The 24,380-nt window shown below is 39.2% G+C and overlaps 1 protein-coding gene across 5 annotated transcripts in view; it reads right to left on the reverse strand.

Annotated features, from left to right (window-relative positions):
* The window catches only part of rtkna (rhotekin a), a 216,660-nt gene that overhangs the window by 45,915 nt on the left and 146,365 nt on the right, over positions 1 to 24,380 (reverse strand). Inside the window, exon 1 of one of the 5 annotated variants that reach the window (XM_061980543.1) lies at positions 21,264 to 22,524. The exons of the other annotated variants lie outside the window; for them this stretch is intronic. The gene's annotated coding sequence lies outside the window, so the exon portion shown is untranslated. Of the gene's footprint in view, positions 1 to 21,263; positions 22,525 to 24,380 lie in introns of those variants that run through there. 5 annotated transcript variants of the gene reach the window in all.

The raw sequence follows: 24,380 nt of genomic DNA on the forward strand, positions 1-24,380 counted from the left end.
GAGACAAGCCATTTTAAAAGGTGTGGCGGACCACATTAAGTAATGTGGAAGACCACCTTAAATTATGTGAAAGACCACATTGAATGACCTGACGGTCGACTTTAAATGCCATGACGGGCCACAAAGATGATGTGGCCACATTGATTGATGAAGAAGACCACATTGAATGTGAGACAAGCCACATTAAATAATGTGGACCATGTTAAATGGTGTAGAAGACCACGTTGAATGACGTGACGGGCCACTCCAAATGATGTGTCGGACCATCTCAAATGATGAAGAAGATCTCATTGAATGACGTGAGGGGCCACGTATATGATGTGGTGGACCACATTAAGTAATGTGGAAGACCACCATAAATTATGTGAAAGACCAAATTGAATGACCTGACGGGCCACTTTAAATGACCTGACGGGCCACTTAAATGATGTGGCCACATTGATTGATGAAGAAGACCACATTGAATGATGTGAGACAAGCCACTTTAAATAATGTGGACCACGTTAAATGATGTAGAAGACCACATTGAATGACGTGACGGACCACATTGAATGACATAGCAGACCACATCAAATTATGTGGAAGACCACATTGAATGACGTGACGAGCAACTTTAAATGATGTGTCGGACCACCTTAAATGATGAAGAAGATCATGAGGGGCCACTTAAATGATGTGGCAGACCACGATGAATGACGAGACGGGCCACCTTAAATGACGTGTCACCTTGAATGACGTGTCACCTTAAATGATGTGGAACACCACGTTGAATGACGTGGCAGAGCACATTAATTAATGTGGCCATTTTAATGATGAGGAAGACCACATTGAATGACGTGAGGGGCCACTTAAATGACGTGGCAGACCACTTCAAATTATGTGGAAGACCACAATGAATGACGTGACGGGCCACATTAAATGACATGTCACATTAAATGATGTGGAACACCACATTGAATGACGTGACGGGCCACTCCAAATGATGTGTCGGACCACTTTAAATGATGAAAAAGATCACATTGAATGACGTGAGGGGCCACTTATATGACGTGGCGGACCACATCAAATGATGTGGAAGACCACAATAAATGACGTGACGGGCCACATTAAATGACGTGTCACCTTAAGTGATGTGACGGGTCACTTTAAATGATGTGTCGGACCACCTTAAATGATGAAGATCACAGTGACCGACGTGAGGGGCCACATTAATTAATTTGGCCATTTTAAATGATGAGGAAAACCCCATTGAATGACATGAGGGGCCACTTAAATGATGTGGAAGACCACACTGTATGACATGACGGGCCACCTTAAATGACGTGTCGGACCACACATTAAGTAATGTGGCCACTTTAAATGATGAGGAAGACCACTTTGAATGACGTGAAGGACCACATTGAATTATATGGAAGACCACAATGAATGACCTGACAGGCCACTTAAATTACATGTCAGCTTAAATGATGTGGAAGACCACGTTGAATAATGTGAGGGGCCACATTAATTAATGTGGCCAATTTAAATGATGAGGAAGACCACATTGAATGACATGAGGGGCCACTTAAATAATGTAGCGGACCACATCAAATGATCTGAAAGACCACACTGAATGACGTGACGGACCACATTGAATGATGTGGCCAAGCACATTAAGTAATGCGGCCATTTTAAATGATGAGAAAGACCGCATTGAATGACGTGAGAGCCACTTATATGATGTGGCGGACCACATCAAATTATGTGAAAGGCCACACTGAATGACGTGACGGACCACGTTAAATGACGTGGCCGAGCACATTAAGTAATGTGGCCACTTTAAGTGATGAGGGAAGACCACATTGAATGACGTGACGGGCCACTTATATGATGTGCCGGACCACATCAAATGACGTGGCGGGCCAGATCTGGTCCCCAGGCCTTGAGTTTGACACATGTGATTTAGGGTTTTCTCAGTTATTGATCTATGAATAGGGCCATTGTATTTTCCCAAAATACTGTACATTTTTGGTAGCTAGCTTAGCTAACACTAACGCCGACGTGTGAAACAGAACACAACACGCCTTGATTCTTTTTAGCGTGAAAAAGGCGTGATTGCACCGACACGTACCAGGTGATGGCGTTAAAAGTCATGTTGGATCATCTCACAGCTGCTATATTTGTTAGCTCACTAACCCGTCTTCGACGTTTTTTAGTTAACGATTCTGCACGTTGGCGTCGTGTTTTGAACTTGCTAAAGGAAAAAAAAACTATTTAGGACATTCTTGCATTTAGTCCCCAGCAAGGCCCACAATTAGAGATGTCCGATAATGGCTTTTTTGCCGATATCCGATATTCCGATATTGTCCAACTCTTAATTACCGATTTCGATATTAACCGATACCGATATATACAGTTGTGGAATTAACACATTATTATTATGTCTAATTTTGTTGTGACGCCCAGCTGGATGCATTAAACAATGTAACAAGGTTTTCCAAAATAAATCAACTCAAGTTATGGAAAAAAAGTGCCAACATGGCACTGCCATATTTATTATTGAAGTCACAAAGTGCATTATTTTTTTTAACATGCCTCAAAACAGCAGCTTGGAATTTGGGACATGCTCTCCCTGAGAGAGCATGAGGAGGTTGAGGTGGGCGGGCGGGGTTGAGGTGTGTGTGTGTGGGGGGGCTTCTGGGTATTTGTTCTGTTGTGTTTATGTTGGGTTACGGTGCGGATGTTCTCCCGAAATGTGTTTGTCATTCTTGTTTGGTGTGGGTTCACAGTGTGGCGCATATTTGTAACAGTGTTAAAGTTGTTTATACGGCCACCCTCAGTGTGACCTGTATGGCTGTTGACCAAGTATGCTTGCATACACTTGTGTGTGTGAAAAGCCGCAGATATTATGTGATTGGGCCGGCACGCAAAGGCATTGCCTTTAAGGTTTATTGCCGCTTTTTGAAACCGATAATTTTGAAACCGATACCAATATTTTATTGGCACTTTTTGAAACCGATACCGATAGTTTTGAAACCATCCATCCATCCATCCATTTTCTACCGCTTATTCCCTTTGGGGTGGCGGGGGCGCTGGAGCCTATCTCAGCTACAATCGGGCGGGTGTTTTGAAACAGATACCGATAATTTCCGATATTACATTTTAAAGCATTTATCGGCCGATAATATCGGACTGCCGATATTATCGGACATCCCGACCCACAATGTATTATGTTTTCATGTCACTTTTCAAGTCGTATTGCTATTTTATTCGAGAAAAAAAATATAAAAATAAATAAATAATAATAATAATTCCCATACCTGCACCTAATTATGTACTGCAGCATCAAATATGTTTCTCTAGTTTAGAGTAATCTATAATTAGCACTCCCTGAAAATGCTCCTGAAAAGCATGTCAATATACACATGGCTAATGACTCGGTGCAGACATCAGATAAGAAGACACTAACAAACATGCGAGGACACCAGAGGAGACATAAACAATGCTCTAATTGCCATAACAACATCTCCACACATGCAGATTGCTGCAGCTGCTGTCGTGATACCAGAATAACGCAGAAAACAGGATTTACTGGGAGAGTTAATCGTGGGAAATGTTTGTTTACGTTCAAGAGCGCTCACTTGCTGTTAGCGGTGAGCTATTGTATCCTCCTACGAGGGTTGTACGATATAACGCTACTAATAAAGTACTGCGGTAGTAATTCATCAAAAACGGTACTGTACTGCTTTTGAAAAATATTGGTACCTTTTTTTCCCTCTTTTTCCATCGTCACGTCATGACATTACTTGTAAAACAAGATGTCAGGCAACGCACGCGGTACTCACAAGCAGAAACAGTGTGGAGATTAGGAAAAAAAGGGAGATTGAACGCATTTTGGTCAACAACAAACCATAAAGTTGAAGCTGTGAACACTGAAACGCCGCTCTGCAAGAGGCATTTATATCTTGTTACATGTTAGCTAGCTAGCGGCTAACATCCATCCGCAGTGTTTTAGCTACACTAATACTCGCCTCCATGGTGACAAATAAAGTAAGTTTCTTACAAGTATCATCTCTGCAGGATGAGGAATAGCTAAACATGCTTTACTACACACCGTATGGTACAATAGCTAACGCTAACAACAAGCCAGCGCTCCTGAATGTAAAGAAAAGCCGTAGGTGTGTCTACACAGGTATCGACTGTGATGATACCATATCTAGTCGATGTTACAATGATTACATCGATATTTCTATTATCAGAAAATCTTTTGTCTTTATTATTGTTGTTTATTAACTTAGGAAATAAGTCCCTGGACACAGGAGAACTTTAATTGTAAAATGAGCAGAGGAGCATGTTAGGCAACGCACGGAGTACTCACAAGCAGAAACAGTGTGGAGATTAAACAAAAGGGAGATTGAACGCATTTTGGCTTAAAAACAAACGATAAAGTTGAAGCTGTGAACACTAACGTCGCTCTGCAAGAGGCGCTTAGCTCTTGTTACCTGTTAGCTAGCTAGCGGCTAACGTCCATCCGCAGTCTGCAGCGTTTTAGCTACTTCTAAATCACTAATCCTTGCGGACGTGGCGCCAAATAAAATAAGTTTCTTACAAATATCATCCCTGCAGGACGAGGAATAGCTAAACATGCTTCACTAAACACCGTAGGGATACAATAACTCAGTGTTTTTCAACCACTGTGCCGCGGCACACTAGTGTGACGTGAGATTAGGACTGGTGTGCCGTGGGAGATTATGTAATTTCACCTATTTGGGGTAAGAATATTTTTTGCAAACAAGTAATTATAATCTACAAATAATTTGCCGTTGTGGAGTGTCGGTGCTGTCCAGAGCTCGGCAGCGTAACAATGTAATACTCTTCCAAATTAGTAAGTGGCAGCCGGTAGCTAATTGCTTTGTAGATGTCGGAACATGGTTTGTCGTGATCACAACATGCAGATGACAGCGGGAGGCAGCGTGCAGGTGAAAAAAGTATCTAATGTTAAAACCGAAAATAAACAAAAAGTGAGAGCCCCTAAGAAAAGGCATTGAAGCTTATGGAACGAAACTAGAACTGAACTGGCTACAAAGTAAACAAAAACAGAATGCTGGACGACAGCAAAGACTTACTGTGGAGCAAAGACGGCGTCCAAAATGTACATCTGAACATGACATGACAATCAACAATGTCCCCACTAAGAAGGATAAAAACAACTGAAATATTATTGATTGCTAAAACAAAGTAGATGCGGGAAATATTGCTCAAAGGAAGACATGAAACTGCTACAGGAAAATACCAACAAAACAGGAAAAGTCAACAAAATAGGCGCGCACGACAAGAACTAAAACACTACACACATGAAAACACAAAAAAACTCAAAATAAATCACGGCGTGATGTGACAGTACACCTACTTTGAGACAAGAGCTATAGTGATGCATGCTTGGTTATAGTTTAAAGTCATATCAAACAATTGCGACAACGACTTTTTACTGTCAATATCGGCTACTGAGTTTCATTTTTTAATGATTTCTGCTGGTGGTGTGCCTCAGGATTTTTTCAATGAAAAAAATGTGCCTTGGCTCAAAAAAGGTTGAAAAACACTGCAATAGCTAACAACAAGCTAGCGCTCCTGAATGTAAACAAAAGCCGTACGTGGGTCTACACAGGCATCGACTGTGACGATACCAAGAGTGTATCTAGTCGATATTACAATGATTACATCGATATTTATATTATCAGAAAATCTTTTGTCTTTATTATTGTTGTTTATGAACTCAGGAAATATATTGCTGGACACATGAAACACTTTATTTATGACCAATGTATGATCCTGTAACTACTTGGTATCGGATTGATACCCACATTTTTGGTATCACACAAAACTAATGTAAAGCATCAAACAACAGAAGAATAAGTGATTATTACATTTTAACAGAAGTGTAGATAGAACATGTCAAAAGAGAATATAACCAGATATTAACAGTAAATGAACAAGTAGATTAATAATAATTTTTTTACAGTTTGTCCAGAATGGAAAATGACACAATATGTTACTGCATACGTCAGCAGACTAATTAGGAGCCTTTGTTTGTTTACTTACTACTAAAAGACAAGTTGTCTACTATGTTCATTATTTTATTTAAGGACACAATTATTTGATTGCAATAAGAAACACATGTTTAATATATTATAACATTTACTGTTAAAATAAAGCCAATAATGACATGTTTTGTGGTCTCCTTTATTTTGAAAAGCATCAAAATACATTTTAGTACCGGTACCAAAATATTAGTATCGGGACAACACTACCTCCTACGGTGTGTAGTGAAGCATGTTTAGCTATTCCTCGTCCTGCAGGGATGATACTTGTAAGAAACGTACTTTATTTGTCGCCATGGAGACGAGGATTAGTGATTTAGAAGTAGCTAAAACGCTGTGGACAGGCGTTAGCCGCTAGCTCGCTATGTTTTAAAGCAGTGTTTATAGCTTCACTTTTGTTAGTTTTAAAGCCGAAATACGTCCATTCTCCCTCTTTTGTCTCCACACCGTTTCCGCTTGTAAGTGCTCTGTGTGTGCGTTGACTCACATGCGCCTCGGCTCACAAAGTTATAGAGCACATTTTAATTTGCCGTTCCATTAATTGACTTACCGGATGTCGGCTCAAGTCTACTGTTGATTAAACCGTAACAAACACCACATGACTTTTCGTCACAGAAATAGGGTTTCTTCATGCAGTTGAGTTGCGGCTCTAAAAAGGGGCAGCGTCGCAGCATTAGGTGTGAAATAGGAGAAGTGATATGCATATTTGAGTTCCCTAAATTGTGTGTTTTACATGCTGCGAAAGGACATCCTTGTAGGCCAGCACATATTTTGTTGGTTATGTATTTACAGATAGCGTGGCGGGAGGACATTTGTTCGGAGCGGTAAAATCGTCTGCTAAATATTCAAACACTCAAAGACTGGACTTGTGTTGTCATGTGGTAGCAACGCACGCACGCACGCACACACACACACGCATGCACACGCACTTGTATTTGTTACCTTCTTGAGACCTCTGAAAACTGCCTACCTCTTTAGGACCACCCTTTCTAGATATATAAAGATGTGTATTTACAACATTAATAATATATACATACTATGCAAATATAAATAAAAGCTTGTTGTGAAAAATGAGTTGGAATTTCACAAGAAAAAATGTCACAATTTCACAAGAAAAACTTAGAATTTTGGCAGTATTATAATAAAAGTCATTTTACAACACGCAAGTCAAAATTTTACAGGAAAAATATGATATATATGATATGATAAAAATTAGAATTTTTCTCAATAACAGTCGCAATTTTACAAGAAAAGCTTAAAATGTTGGCAATTTTATGAAGAGTCGTAATTTTACTCGACAAAAGTCACAATTTTATAAGAAAACTTTAAAATTTTGGCAATATTATAGTGATAATCAGAATTTTACTCAAAAAATGTCACTGTTTTACAAGAACAACAAAAACATTGGCAATATTGTGATAAGTCAGAATTTTATATGACAAATGTCACTATTTTGCATAAAAAAGTAATCATTTTACATAAAAAAGTAATAATTTTACATTAAAAAAAAGTAATAATTTTACGAAAAAATATTGCAATATGACAGAAACAGAAAGAATATGAGAAATTGTTCTCAATTTTATAAGAAAAAAGTCGACACATTGTGAGAAAAGACTGCTTTATTTTTTTATTTATTAATTTATTGTTGGTAATTGTTTTTTAATCTTCATGACTTCATGTTATTACAGTATGTCTCTATATACAGTACACATTTTTTTGTATTAATTTTGGCCAAAGGGGGTGCATTTCAATTTCTTACACACACTTGTTATTTCATATGTTGACCAGAGGGGGAGCACTTTTAAAACCAACACAGGGATAGGCTGATTGGCAACACTAAATTGGCCCTAGTGTGTGAATGTGAGTGTGTTGTCCCTGTGATGAGGTGGCGACTTGTCCAGGGTGTACCCCGCCTTCCGCCCGAATGCAGCTGAGATAGGCTCCAGCACCCCCCGCGACCCCGAAAGGGACAAGTGGTAAAGAATGCATGGATGGATGGATGGACACAGTCAATTTAAAAATCCCTCCTTTTTGGGACCACCCTAATTTTGATAGATTTCACCACCAGGGGTGCAAATGAGACATTCTCCATTAGATGCAATGGTTTTCCGTATTGGGACCATGATTTATGTCCTAACTTGTTCACAACTCCTCATATGGAAGGTACTTTTCCTTGTTGATGTCTCAAGAAGGGTAGAAATACAAGTACACACACACACATTCTTGTATTTGTTACCTTCTTGAGACCTTCGAAAAATGCCTACCTCTTTAGGACCACCCTTTCTAGATATATAAAGATTTGTATTTACAACATGAATCATATATACATACTATGCAAATATGAAAAAGGTAAGCTTTTATTTTTTTTTTTGTTTGTAATTCTTTTTTTTTTTTCCAAATTAATGTTGGCCAAAGGGGGCGCATTTCAATTTCTTACACACACTTGTTATGTCATATGTTGACCAGAGGGGGAGCACTTTTAAGACAGTCAACTTGAAAAATCCCTCCTTTTTTGGACCACCATAATTTTGATAGATTTCACCACCAGGGGTGCAAATGTGACATTCTCTATTAGATGCAATGTTTTTTTTTAGTATTGGGACCATGATTTATGTCCTAACTTGTTCACACCTCCTCATATGGAAGGTACTTTTCCTTGTTGATGTCTCAAGAAGGGTAAAAATACAAGAACGCGCACACACACACACACACACACACACACACACACACACACACACACACACGCACACGCACACGCACACGCACACGCACACGCACACACACCACTATATATACTTTATGACAGTGTGTGTGGTCCCGCTGCACATGAGTACTTCTGCAGAGTGGAGATTTATGTGGCGCTTCCAGGCTAAAGCAACTGTTGACTGAAATACAATCTTGCATGTTTGTTATGAGTAACAGCAACAGTAAAAAAAAAAAAAAAAAAAAAAAGACTAATTAGAACACAAGCTGACATTTTTGGCTCATCTCAGCGCACCTGAAGGGACAAAGTGGGCTGGCATCGCGGCGCCATTCAACTAGAATGGCACCCACTGGAGCGCAGACCTCTGCCAAGGCAAAACCTTTCCTAAACATGCCTCGTGAATAGCGTGAGTGATGAACAAAGACATACAGTAAACATAAAGTGTTTACATCTTGTGGGCTTTCTAATCATCCAGTGTGCGCCGATATTTGGCATTTTGATGTATTGGTATGTGCCTTCTTAAAAAAAAAAAATAGTGAACTGATTTTTTTTTTTTTTTTACTACAACATAACTGCTGTACATTAGCAGATACAATACATATACACATATGATACCAGTATTTACAAAATGAATAATTATTGAAGTACAGTAGATAGTAAAAACTAGGGGTGTCGAAAAAAACTATTTTCAAATGAATCGCAATTCTCATTTGTAACCATTCTTAATCGATTAACAAAAATCAAAAATCGATTAAAATATAATATATATATATATATCCATCCATCCATCCATTTTCTACCGCTTATTCCCTTCGGGTCGCGGGGGCGCTGGAGCCGATCTCAGCTACAATCAGGCGGAAGGCGGTGTACACCCTGGACAAGTCGCCACTTCATCACAGGGCCAACACAGATAGACAGACAACTTTCACACTCACATTTACACACTAGGGCCAATTTAGTGTTGCCAATCAACCTATCCCCAGGTGCATGTCTTTGGAGGTGGGAGGAAGCCGGAGTACCCGGAGGGAACCCACGCAGTCACGGGGAGAACATGCAAACTCCACACAGAAAGATCCCGAGCCTGGGATTGAACCCCAGACTACTCAGCACCTTTGTATTGTGAGGCAGATGCACTAACCCCTCTACCACCGTGCTGCCCAATATATATATATATATATATATATATATATATATATATATATATATATATATATATATGAAATCAAAAATCGAATAAAATATAATATACACTGTTTCCCACACATTCATTTCAATAGATTTTTCGGCTTTTGACTCGCTCGACCGCTCATAAAAGCAATGAGACTCTGTCTGTGAATGTTGCTTGTAGTTACAATTCCGGTGCAGTAGGTGGCGGTAGCCTACTATGCATTGTAACTCCGCCAATAGCACTTAATTCACCTGGTGGGCCAGAAGAAGAAGAAGAAGACTACGACGACGAAGTAAAAGAAGAACGGACCGACCGGATCAAAATACGAGGGTAAGACGTCTTGGCAAACAAGTTCAAAAGTGGTCCAAACCTGTGCAGTGTGCAGCACCGACTCGGATTTTCTTAATTTTTATTTTCGGGATTTGAATGCATTTATTTTGAAAGGACAGCTGGAGAGAGACGGGGGAGGGGGGATTGACGCGGAGCAAAGCGAATCGAACTGGCTCGCCGCAGCGGGTGCTCTACCAGGTGAGATAGGTTATAGCTGCATCGCTCGCGGCTCGTCATATATTTAACGTTAATCCGCGATTTCACCGAGCGTTTCACTGACGGTGAGCAGCCTGACGCTGCTTCATTAACACCGCCGCTGTTTGACTCGGGGGCTGGGGCAGACGCACGCAGTAACAGTCACGTGTTACCATACCGACGAGCTAACGTGTCCAGGTTATAACCCAGTTGTCAATAAACACACGTGGAGACGGTGCTTCAGATACTGCATTAATACTGAAGCTAAATTGTCCACTGTCCACTGCAGCATGTGAATGCAATGAAAAGAATAAAATCTGAGCCAACCAACTGTTAAAATGTTGTCCAGGTTAATGTTTTGGCCATTAAAGGCCCTTTATTTCAAGATTTCAACTGTGATCGGGCTTTAAACAGGTGGCTGACCTGTTCAGATGGGTATAACTGCTACTGGTCAAATAATGTGAAATAGCATTTGATTTTACATGTATGCAATGCCATTTAAATGTAATTATAGATAATAATAATAATAATAATAATAATAATAATAATAATAATAATAATAAATACTGTGTAGTGTTGTAAATAGTCAACGGGAAGGATTTTAGTAAGATATAAGCCATGAGCACTACACAGCCAGAAAAAAACCTAGGCAGGACAAGTAAAAATATTGGGGCAAGTAGATTTGAGAAGTCGGGCAAGTAAAAAAAAAGCTTAACGTTGAACCCTGCATGTGTTGAGCTGCTGCCGCTTAAGGTTAGATGGCACTGTACATAGAGCGGTTCTGCTCGTTAGTAATAAATTCTAATGTTGGATGTTCACTCCTTCACACAGATGATGTATGCACTAATTAAAGGGGCAGAGCTTTAAGAGACATTTTAGCTTTTATATTTTATAAGATATATTTTTTGTAAGAACAACAATTAATAAATATATTTCAGTGAATAACTAATTGTTCAAATCTGTAAATAAATATGTACAGAAAGTGTTGTAATTATATTCCAACTCCGCGTTCTTCTTGGTCATCGCCGCTGCCGCCGCCACCCCCCACCCCCCGACCACACCACCACAAATAGATGCCTGTCCTGTGGGAAACACTGCATACATATATAATATAATATAATATAATATATATATATATATATACATTTTCTTCCGCTTATCCGAGGTCGGGTCGCGGGGGCAGCAGCCTAAGCAGGGAAACCCAGAATTCCCTCTCCCCAGCCACTTCGTACAGCTCCTCCCGGGGGATCCCGAGGCGTTCCCAGGCCAGCCGGGAGACATAGTCTTCCCAACGTGTCCTGGGTCTTCCCCGTAGCCTTCTGCCGGTCGGATGTGCCCTAAACACCTCCCTAGGGAGGCGTTCGGGTGGCATCCTGAGCAGATGCCCGAACCACCTCATCTGGCTCCTCTTCATGTGGAGAAGCAGCGGCTTTACGCTGAGTTCCTCCCGAATGACGGAGCTTCTTACCCTATTCAAAAAACCCTGAAGATGCATCAGACCAAGATAGGCTGCCTAGGGAAACCCGTGGTGCAACGCACAGTGCCAGTACCCTGTACGGCACCTGATGAGACGGAGGAGGATCCAGGCCCGGACACTCCCCACAGTGCCCAGAACCTCCAAGCACCATATATATATATATATATATATATATATATATATATATATATATATATATATATATATATATATATATATATATATATATATATATATATATATATATATATATATATATATATATATATATATATATATATATATATATATATAAAAATTCATAATGATTGTGAACGACCGGCACAATTCCCCCAAAAAAGTGACGTTCCCCTGTAACTGTTACATATTAAGTTTGTGTTCCATGCAAATGTGTACAAGTGTTCAGGTTAGGGCTGGGCGATATGGACGGAAAAGTATATCTCGATATATTTTTACTTAAACTCAATATATATCTCCATATATTTTCCGGTGAAAATATTTCTATAAAGATATAACTTTTTGAGCGAAATTCACTGAAATTGAAGTGAATAACAACTGTACTGTAAACCCTTTTATTAACCAAGTTAGTCAAGATGGGTATTCACAGCACAGAAAAGAAACGGTTTAAGTAGCACAGAATTACATAACATAAATAAAATATTATTTCTACGTAAAATAAATAACATAGCTATGCAATTAATACAAAATGTATCAAACTCAGATTAAAAAAAAAATTGCTGGCAGGCACTTTTTAATTCCCAGTCGACGATGTAATGGACTGTCACACACGTACGGTTCTGTGGTCCTACCAGACCACATGTCTGTGGTCAGCGCCAAGTAAGTGACTTGACTTAATTGTGCGACTATGATCTTGTTTGTCTGTTTCAAAATGATTCAACTATTCAATGTTGAAATATAAAGCTACTGTCTTGTTGTAAAACACCAGTGAGAATGAAATGTAGCATTAAGACAGGCTGTACTGTAGCATGTCCACAATCATGTGTGTTCTTAAATGTGTATTCCATGTCTTCCAGTTTTGATTTGGGCTTACATGGTAAACAACTCAAATTAATGTTTTATCCAGATGCATACATTTGTCCAAATGTGGCCAAGTAGATACATTGTGGGTTTCCCGGACGTGGTCTACATCGCTAAAAGAAACATCTAAAGAAGAGAATCCCTCTGCCATCTTCCACTAGTTTTTTTAATATACAGTTAATATACATCAGTGGTCCGACACGTCATTTACAGTCGCGATCAAAAGTTTACATACACTTGTAAAGAACATAATGTCTTGGCTCTCTTGAGTTTCCAATCATTTCTACAACTCTTATTTTTTTGTGATAGAGTGAGTGGAGCACACACTTGTTGGTCACAAAAACATTCATGAAGTTTGGTTCTTTTATGAATTGATTATGGGTCTACTGAAAATGTGACCAAATGTGCCGGGTCAAAAGTATACATACAGCAATGTTAATATTTGCTTACATGTCCCTTGACAAGTTTCACTGCAATAAGGCGCTTTTGGTAGCCGTCCACAAGCTTCTGCTTGAATTTTTGACCACTCCTCTTGACAAAATTGGTGCAGTTCAGCTCAATTTGTTGGTTTTCTGACATGGACTTGTTTCTTCAGCATTGTCCACACGTTTAAGTCAGGACTTTGGGAAGGCCATTCTAAAACCTTAATTCTAGCCTGATTTAGCCATTAATTTAGAAGCATTTAAGTCCCATCTTAAAACTCATTTGTATACTCTACCCCCCTTTTTCGACCAGTTGATCTGCCGTTTCTTTTCCTTTCTCCTCTGCTCTCCCTATCCCTTTGGAGGGGGAGACACAGGTCCGGTGGCCATGGATGAAGTGCTGGCTGTCCAGAGTCGGGACCCGGGGTGGCCCGCTCGCCTGTGTATCGGCTGGGAACATCTCTGCGCTGCTGACCCGTCTCCGCTCGGGATGGTGTCCTGCTGGCCCCACTATGGACTGGATTCTTACTATTATGTTGGATCCACTATGGACTGTACTCTCACAATATTATGTCAGACCCACTCGACATCCATTGCATTCGGTCTCCACTAGAGGGGGGGGTTACCCACATATGCAGTCCTCTCCAAGGTTTCTCATAGTCATTCACATCGACGTCCCACTGGGGTGAGTTTTTCCTTGCCCTTATGTGGGCTTTGTACCGAGGATGTCGTTGTGGCTTGTGTAGCCCTTTGAGACACTTGTGATTTAGGGCTATATAAATAAACATTGATTGATTGATTGATGATAATTTACCACTTTTGACATGTGTTTGGGGTCATTGTCCTGTTGGAACACCCAACTGCGACAAAGACCCAACCTCCGGACTGATGATTTTAGGTTGTCCTGAAGAATTTGGAGGTAATCCTCCTTTTTTATTGTCCCATTTACTCCCCGTAAAGCACCAGTTCCATTGGCAGCAAAACAGGCCCAGAGCATAATACTACCACCACCATGCTTGACAGTGGGAATGGTGTTCCTGGGATTAAAGGCCTCACCTTTACTCCTCCAAACATTTTGCTGGGTATTGTGGCCAAACAACTCAATTTTTGTTTCATCTGACCACAGAACTTTCCTCCAGAAGGTCTTATCTTTGTCCATGTGATGGCAAATGAAACAAAAATTTAGCTGTTTGGCCACAATACCCAGCAATATGTTTGGAGGAGAAAAGAACCAAACTTCATAAATGTTTTTTGTGACAAACAAGTATGTGCTCCAATCACTCTATCACAAAACAAAAAAGAGTTGTAGAAATGATTGGAAACGCAAGACAGCCATGATATTATGTTCTTTACAAGTGTATGTAAACTTTTGATCGCGACTGTATAAATCACCCGCTTGAAAATTCCCTCTTCTCTTCTATGACTCTCTCGTCGTCATTTGGGATGTCTGTTGTGATTTCCCTTCCTGGTTCCATGACCCGCCCTATCTTGCCTCTGATTGGCCTAATCTCAACCAATCGTGACTCATCATAGTAAACAACTATGATGGAGGAAGGGGAGGGGCTTAGTAGGGGAGAACAAGGAACACAACAAATAAGCGGTGTTTGGTCATTTTAACGTGAAATAAATTATATCGATATTACGATATTTTCTTAATTAATTTCTTGTTTAAAAATATATCGATTTATCTTACAAACTCGATAGATCGCCCAGCCCTACGTTGCACGCGCGACAGTATGTGACGTATGTAAGAAGGTGCGCTTGTTTTATGTCTCTGTGAGAAGGAGAGACAATAAAGAGTGAGAAAAGCCTGCAGTTATAAGCAACTGCGTGAGAACGTATACTCGAATTCCCACATAATAGTCATTTTCTACATCGCACAGAGACAACCCCGCGATACATCGAGTATATTCAATTTATCGGCCAGCCCTAGTTCAGGTATGGCGGAAAGGAACGTCGCCAGAAGGGCAGCTGCAGCAAAACGAAAGGGGATAAAAGAAGGGTGTCACGAGGATGGGCCTGCAGGACGCAATGTTGGGATGCCAACATTCTTCGCTTCAGGGGGTGACGATAGGGAGGGGGGAGCTGCCGGCCCGTTATCTTCCTCTCACAAGTCCAGACTACTTACAGCATTGCACTTGGCAGAGCACTTTTGAAGAGCTCTAATGAGCTGATGCTTGCAAATCAGCCCGCTTTAGCGCTCCCTGCCAATTAACAATTTCAACACACACACACACACACACACACACACACACACACACACACACACACACACGCACTCTTGTATTTCTTACCTTCTTGAGACCTCCGAATAATGCCTACCTCTTTAGGACCACCCTTTCTAGATATATAAATATTTGCATTTACAACATTAATAATATATACATACTATGCAGATATAAAAAAGCTTGTGAAAAATGAGTTGGAATTTCACAAGAAAAAGGTCACAATTTCACAAGAAAAACTTTGAATTTTGGCAAAATTATAATAAAAGTCAAATAAGGCAACAAGAGAAGTATCCTACACTTCTCTTTTGTAAAGTAAATCTGAACAGCCGATATGGGCATCTACATCAACTATATGATTTGCCTGAGAAGGTAGACAGGACAAAAAACAAACAAACAAACAAACAAAAACAATTATAATAAAAGTCGTCATTTTACAAAATTTTACAAGAAGAACTGAACATTTGTTCAATATTGTGATAAGTTGGAGTTTTACTCAATAAAAGTCACAGTTTTACAAGAAAAGCTTAACATTTTGCCAATTTAATGAAAAGAGTGGTAATTTTACTCGACAAAAGTCAAAGAAAACTTTAAAATTTTGGCAATATTATAATAATAATCAGAATTTTACCCGCAAAATTATGACAAAAGCCATCATTTTACTCCAAAAATTTCACTTCTTTACAAGAACAAAAAAAAAAATGGCAATATTATGATAAAAGTCAGAATTTTATATGACAAATGTCGCTATTTTGCCTTAAAAAGTAATACTTTTACATAAAAAAGATTATGAGAAAATATTCCAATATTACAGAAACAGAAAGAATAGGAGATATTGTTCCCAATTTTATAAGAAAAAAGTCGACACATTGTGAGAAAAAGACTGCTTTTAGTTATTTTTCATAATTTTTTATTTGTAATTGGTTTTAATCTTCATTATGTACTTCAAGTTATTACAGTATTACTGCGAGTAGGTCGGAGAGCAGGATTCTAATCCCTTCCGTGTTCCCACACACACACACACACACACACTGTATATATATATATATTTTATTTATTTTTTTATATATATAGTATATTCCTCGCACACTGATTGACTGAGAGTGCGCACTGCAGCGCGAATGTGATGATGTCTGAGCGACTAGGAGACACCGAGAGTAACAAGTGGTAGAAAAATGGATTAGAAAGGACAGATTTATAAAATAAAATAAAATAAATAAAATAAAACTTTTTTTTTTTTTTTTTTTACTTGGGACTTCCCGCGGGCCGGATTTTGGACGCTGGCGGGTCGTAGTTTGGGGACTACTGATCTCATCACTGTAGTATCAACCATACACTGATACTGTACTTGGTATCCATACTGTTGATATTTGTATCAATTCGTCCATCCTTGTTTACAATCAAGAGCGCTACCTTCGCGGTTAGCTATGCTTTTTTTGTATGCTCCTAAAATGTGTACTGTAGCATGTTTAGCTATTCCTTGTCTTCTAGTCCTCCAGTGATAACAGAACTTGTAAAAAACAGTCCATGGAAGCGCGGATTAGTGATTTAGAAGCTGCACTGTGGAAGGACGTGTCATCAACACGCATTATCGCGGTAATATCAAAGGCTCCATCGTCGGCCATGTTTGGATCATCCATAAGGCGCAACCCTGCGGCCACTGTTGTCTTAGCTGTTGGACACTGCAAAGCTGCGAGAAGCCAGTCATTTGTTTTTTTCACGTCTGGCCATGTGTTATCCCGCCGTAGCCACGGGCTCAGGAGTTGAAGCTGCTTTTATTGCGCTCCATAATTCATGGCTGTTGCGACTGCTGCCTTATTTAGAATACGCGGCCACACGTGTGTGGAAGCACATGTGCTGTCCGCACGTGAGCGCCGCCAGGAAGGCAAACAGAGCCAAAGAAAGATGCCCCGTGTGATGGAGTGGCACACCTTCATGCCAACCGTGAGTGTGTGTGTGTGTGTGTGTGTGTGTGTGTGTGTGTCCTTGAATCACCATCAACTTGCGATGGCCCTGCAGTGAAAGTAGGCAATTAGAATATTCATGAAGCCTTTGAGTTCCAGATGCACATCATTTGACTTTTAATAAGCTAATTCTCTCACTTCATGTTGATAAAAAAAATAAAATAAATAAAATCACCTAATTTATTGTTTTTTCCCCCCAGAAAAGTCTTCAAAAAGATACGAGTACATTTTATATATATTTTTATATACCGTAAATTCCGGACTATAAGCCGCTACTTTTTTCCTACACTTTGAACCCTGCGGCTTATAAGACGGAGCGGATAAATTATGGAATTGTCTTAGCTAGCAGCTGTGATAAAAATAAATGTATTAAAATAAAAACAAGCAAAAACACAGAGGGTGTTTTATTGTTTGTGCTATGGTGCCATCTTTTGGACGAGTTCGCTCACTGCAGGTGCTGCAGTGTCCTTCCATTTAGTGCTGCTTTTTTTTTTTCCCAGCCAAAGTGTCATTCACTCTTCTAGCCGTCCATAGCGTTTCTACTCCTACATATTCTTAATTCGTCAATCCAAGCAACCTCTGTAAGTTTTACAATATAACTAAAACAATTCTTAATTACTAAACCGTCCCAAGTGTGATGTCTGTAGGAGTGTTTTCACGCATATTTGTACGTGCTTTGGAGGAGGCGCCGCTGAACGAGAGACAGTCGTGAAATAGATCCACTTTGGCATCTTTTTCCAGAAAAGTCCGTTCTCATCACGATTAAAAACTGGCTGTGGTACGAAGCGGGCACAAAATGGCTGCCAGCGGGACACAAAATGAATGAATGAAGCTTTCGTACACAGAGACATGGTTCCACACAGAAGCATATTCGGCGCAATGTAAAAGTTCGTAAATCAAGGGGTTCGTAAATCAAAGTTCCACTGAATTGTGATATACAGGTAAAAGCCAGTAAATTAGAATATTTTGAAAAACTTGATTTATTTCAGTAATTGCATTCAAAAGGTGTAACTTGTACATTATATTTATTCATTGCACACAGACTGATGCATTCAAATGTTTATTTCATTTAATTTTGATGATTTGAAGTGGCAACAAATGAAAATCCAAAATTCCGTGTGTCACAAAATTAGAATATTACTTAAGGCTAATACAAAAAAGGGATTTTTAGAAATGTTGGCCAACTGAAAAGTATGAAAATGAAAAATATGAGCATGTACAATACTCAATACTTGGTTGGAGCTCCTTTTGCCTCAATTACTGCGTTAATGCGGCGTGGCATGGAGTCGATGAGTTTCTGGCACTGCTCAGGTGTTATGAGAGCCCAGGTTGCTCTGATAGTGGCCTTCAACTCTTCTGCGTTTTTGGGTCTGGCATTCTGCATCTTCCTTTTCACAATACCCCACAGATTTTCTATGGGGCTAAGGTCAGGGGAGTTGGCGGGCCAATTTAGAACAGAAATACCATGGTCCGTAAACCAGGCACGGGTAGATTTTGCGCTGTGTGCAGGCGCCAAGTCCTGTTGGAACTTGAAATCTCCATCTCCATAGAGCAGGTCAGCAGCAGGAAGCATGAAGTGCTCTAAAACTTGCTGCGTTGACCCTGGATCTCAGGAAACAGAGTGGACCGACACCAGCAGATGACATGGCACCCCAAACCATCACTGATGGTGGAAACTTTACACTAGACTTCAGGCAACGTGGATCCTGTGCCTCTCCTGTCTTCCTCCAGACTCTGGGACCTCGATTTCCAAAGGAAATGCAAAATTTGCATGGTTGGGTGATGGTTTGGGGTGCCATGTCATCTGCTGGTGTCGGTCCACTCTGTTTCCTGAGATCCAGGGTCAACGCAGCCGTCTACCAGCAAGTTTTAGAGCACTTCATGCTTCCTGCTGCTGACCTGCTCTATGGAGATGGAGATTTCAAGTTCCAACAGGACTTGGCGCCTGCACACAGGGCAAAATCTACCCGTGCCTGGTTTACGGACCATGGTATTTCTGTTCTAAATTGGCCCGCCAACTCCCCTGACCTTAGCCCCATAGAAAATCTGTGGGGTATTGTGAAAAGGAAGATGCAGAATGCCAGACCCAAAAACGCAGAAGAGTTGAAGGCCACTATCAGAGCAACCTGGGCTCTCATAACACCTGAGCAGTGCCAGAAACTCATCGACTCCATGCCACGCCGCATTAACGCAGTAATTGAGGCAAAAGGAGCTCCAACCAAGTATTGAGTATTGTACATGCTCATATTTTTCATTTTCATACTTTTCAGTTGGCCAACATTTCTAAAAAAATCCCTTTTTTGTATTAGCCTTAAGTAATATTCTAATTTTGTGACACACGGAATTTTGGATTTTCATTTGTTGCCACTTCAAATCATCAAAATTAAATGAAATAAACATTTGAATGCATCAGTCTGTGTGCAATGAATAAATATAATGTACAAGTTACACCTTTTGAATGCAATTACTGAAATAAATCAAGTTTTTCAAAATATTCTAATTTACTGGCTTTTACCTGTATATACTGTATATATATATATATATATATATATATACACACACATATATATACACATACATATATATATATATATATACATATATATATATATATATATATATATATATATATATATATATATACACACACACATATATACACATACATATATATATATATACATATACACACACATATATATATATATATATATATATATATATATATATATATATATATATATATATATACTTATTAGGGCTGCAACAACTAATCGATTATAAAAATAGTTGCCAATTAATTTAGTCATCGATTCATTGGATCTATGCTATGCTCATTCGCAGAGGCTTTTTTTTTAAATTTTTTAATTTTTTTTATAAACCTTTATTTATAAACTGCAACAGCTGAGAAGCAATAATCAAAATAAGTATGGTGCCAGTATGCTGGTTTTTTTCCAATAAAATACTGGAAAGGATAGAAATGTAGTTTGTCTCCTTTATCCGATTATTAATCGATTAATCGAAGTAATAAACGACAGATTAATCGATAATCAAATTAATCGTTAGTTGCAGCCCCTAATATATATATATATATATATATATATATACATACATATATATATATATATATATATATCTATATCCTTTTCAGGCCGTATCGCCCATCCCTATATACAGTATATGAAAATACAAACAAGTATCAAAACAGTTGCTTGCAAGTTCTTCAACCTGATCGACAGCTGACATAAATTATTGATAATGGTGTTAAATATTGCTAACAAATGTAATACATTATTTATAAACATATTATACGATGAGGAACATGTAAGATGAGACCATTATTGGACCTTTTTCCACTTGGAGCCCTTGCAGCCTGCTCTGATTACTGATATTCCACTATCAGATCAACTCAGAGTATTATGGCCTGACAGGAATTAAAGCAACAGCAAGCATTCATTTAGCAGGAAACTAGTGAATGTTTTGGAAGAGATACCGTAAATTCCGGGCAATAGAGCACATCGGTATTCAAACCACACCCACCAAATTATAGAATAAATAAATATGTTTACTTGTTTTAGCCACACCAGACTTTAAGCTGCAGTTATAGACGTTGTGAAATTAGTTATTTACACAGAAATATGTTATACATGTTTATTTACATACCTTAATTGTTTCCAAACGGTGTCTATAACACGGCAGTAAAACGGCTGATGACACACAACAGAAGTCATCGTCATGGACCCACTAGCTGTGGAAGCTAGCTCTCCAATCAGCTAAACAGACTCAATAACTGCACGGTGACGTTTTGGTGAATTTACTGAGGAATTTGTGAAACTGAAACAAAACAAAAAGAATGCCATTGTAAGTTAAAAATACTAACACAGACACTCGTAAACATGTTAGCAATTTAGCTAATGCTAACGACGCTAGCATCATTACACTACGATAGCACGTACAAATATGCATGAAAACACTCCTACAGACATCACACATGGGACGGTTTAGTAAGTAAGAATTATTTTAGTTATATTGTAAAACTTACAAACGTTGCTTGGAGTGATGAATTAAGAATCCCTTCAAGCAGAAACGCTATGGACGGTTTTACTTCCGGTTTAAAGCAGAAACAGGAAGTAGATATTCAACCGGAAGCACCTGCGGTGAGGGAACTCGTCCACAAGATGGCGCCGTTCCACAAACAATAACACCGTTTTCAGTGTCTCTGCCGGCGTATTTGAAAACTATTTGTTGAATACAAAAAATTAAGGCCCTTAGCGAAGAAAAGTCCAAAAATTAGCCGCTTGGTTCAAAGCGTAGGAAAAAAAAAAGTGGAATAAATAGTCCGGAATTTATGGTGTTAATATTTACACATTTAAACACAAATCCCACACTTTATGTTTGTCCTCAGTTATCTAATGTGTGCAGAAAATAATGCACGTTTCTTATAGGAGATACACGTTGCAGTAAAAAGATATAAATACAACCAGCTGTAGAGCAACATAGTAAATCTATATTTACACACTACTTTCCCTACGTGTTCCAAGTGCCTATGCTGGTCTAAAAATACAAATGTGACCCACAGTGGTCAGCTGTGCAGTATATGCAGACTAGCGGTCAAAGTGATATTTAGAGGGTGTGTACACTGAAGCGATACAGTTTATAGAAGACATGGATGTCATATTCATTTTGGGGCATCAATGATTGTGTTGTTTTTTTTTGTCCAGGTGGCATTGATAAACATACATATTCAATGATTGGTAGACACAAGAATTGGTTGCACAAGTTAAAATTCTGTTTGGAGTTTTTCTAGTTCACACAGAATTATAGAAAGAAGCTTGAAAAAAAACATACTGTACATTATTTTACATCTTGTAATAAGTGGTGCTAAAGGTTTCACTATATATATATACATACATACATACATACATACATACATACATACATACATACATACATACATACATACATACATACATACATACATACATACATACATACATACATACATACATACATATATATATATATATATATATATATATATATATATATATATATATATACATATACATATACATATACACACACACACTAGAGATGTCCGATAATGGCTTTTTTGCCGATATCCGATATTCCAATATTGTCCAACTTTTAATTATCGATTATGATATCAACCGATACCGATATATACAGTCGTGGAATTAACACATTATTATGCCTAATTTTGTTGTGATGCCCCGCTGGATGCATTAAACAATGTAACAAGGTTTTCCAAAATAAATCAACACAAGTTATGGAAAAAAAAATGCCAACATGGCACTGCCATATTTATTATTGAAGTCACAAAGTGCATTATTTTTTTTAACATGCCTCAAAAACAGCAGCTTGGAATTTGGGAGATGCTCTCTCTGAGAGAGACTATGAGGAGGTTGAGGTGGGAGGGGTTGGGGTGTATATTGTAGCGTCCCGGAAGAGTTAGTGCTGCAAGGGGTTCTGGGTATTTGTTCTGTTGTGTTTATGTTGTGTTCCGGTGCGGATGTTCTCCCGAAATGTGTTTGTCCTTCTTGTTTGGTGTGGGTTCACAGAGTGGCGCATATTTGTAACAGTGTTAAAGTTGTTTATACGGCCACCCTCAATGTGACCTGTATGGCTGTTGACAAAGTATGCCTTGCATTCACTTGTGTGTGTGAAAATCCGTAGATATTATGTGACTGGGCCAGCACGCAAAGGCAGTGCCTTTAAGGTTTATTGGCGCTCTGTACTTCTCCCTACGTCCGTGTACACAGCGGCATTTTAAAAAGTCGTAAATTTTACTTTTTGAAACAGATACCGATAATTTTGAAACCGATACCGATAATTTCCGATATTACATTTTAAAGCATTTAAAGGCCTATTGAAATGCGATTTTCTTATTTAAACGGGGATAGCAGGTCCATTCTATGTGTCATACTTGATCATTTTGCGATATTGCCATATTTTTGCTGAAAGGATTTAGTAGAGAACATCGACGATAAAGTTCGCAACTTTTGGTCGCTGATAAAAAAGCCTTGCCTGTACCGGAAGTAGCAGACGATGTGCGCGTGACGTCAGAGGTTGTGGAGCTCCTCACATCCGCACATTGTTTACAATCATGGCCACCAGCAGCGAGAGCGATTCGGACCGAGAAAGCGACAATTTCTCCATTATTTGAGCGAGGATGAAAGATTTGTGGATGAGGAAAGTGAGAGTGAAGGACTAGAGGGCAGTGGGAGAGATTCAGAGAGGGAAGATGGTGTGAGAGGCGGGTGGGACCTGATATTCAGCTGGGAATGACTGAAACAGTAAATAAACACAAGACATATATATACTCTATTAGCCACAACACAACCAGGCTTATATTTAATATGCCACAAATGAATCCCGCATAACAAACACCTCCCCCCTCCCGTCCATATAACCCGCCAATACAACTCAAACACCTGCACAACACACTCAATCCCACAGCCCAAAGTACCGTTCACCTCCCCAAAGTTCATACAGCACATATATTTCTCCAAAGTCCCCAAAGTTACATACGTGACATGCACATAGTGGCACGCACGTACGGGGCAGCGATCAAATGTTTGGAAGCCGCAGCTGCATGCGTACTCACGGTACCGCGTCTGCGCATCCAACTCAAAGTCCTCCTGGTAAGAGTCTCTGTTGTCCCAGTTCTCCACAGGCCAATGGTAAAGCTTGACTGTCATCTTTCGGGAATATAAACAATGAAACACCGGCTGTGTTTGTGTTGCTGCAGCCACCGGC

Source organism: Nerophis lumbriciformis, linkage group LG20, assembly GCF_033978685.3.
Source record: "Nerophis lumbriciformis linkage group LG20, RoL_Nlum_v2.1, whole genome shotgun sequence".
Taxonomy (NCBI): domain Eukaryota; kingdom Metazoa; phylum Chordata; class Actinopteri; order Syngnathiformes; family Syngnathidae; genus Nerophis; species Nerophis lumbriciformis.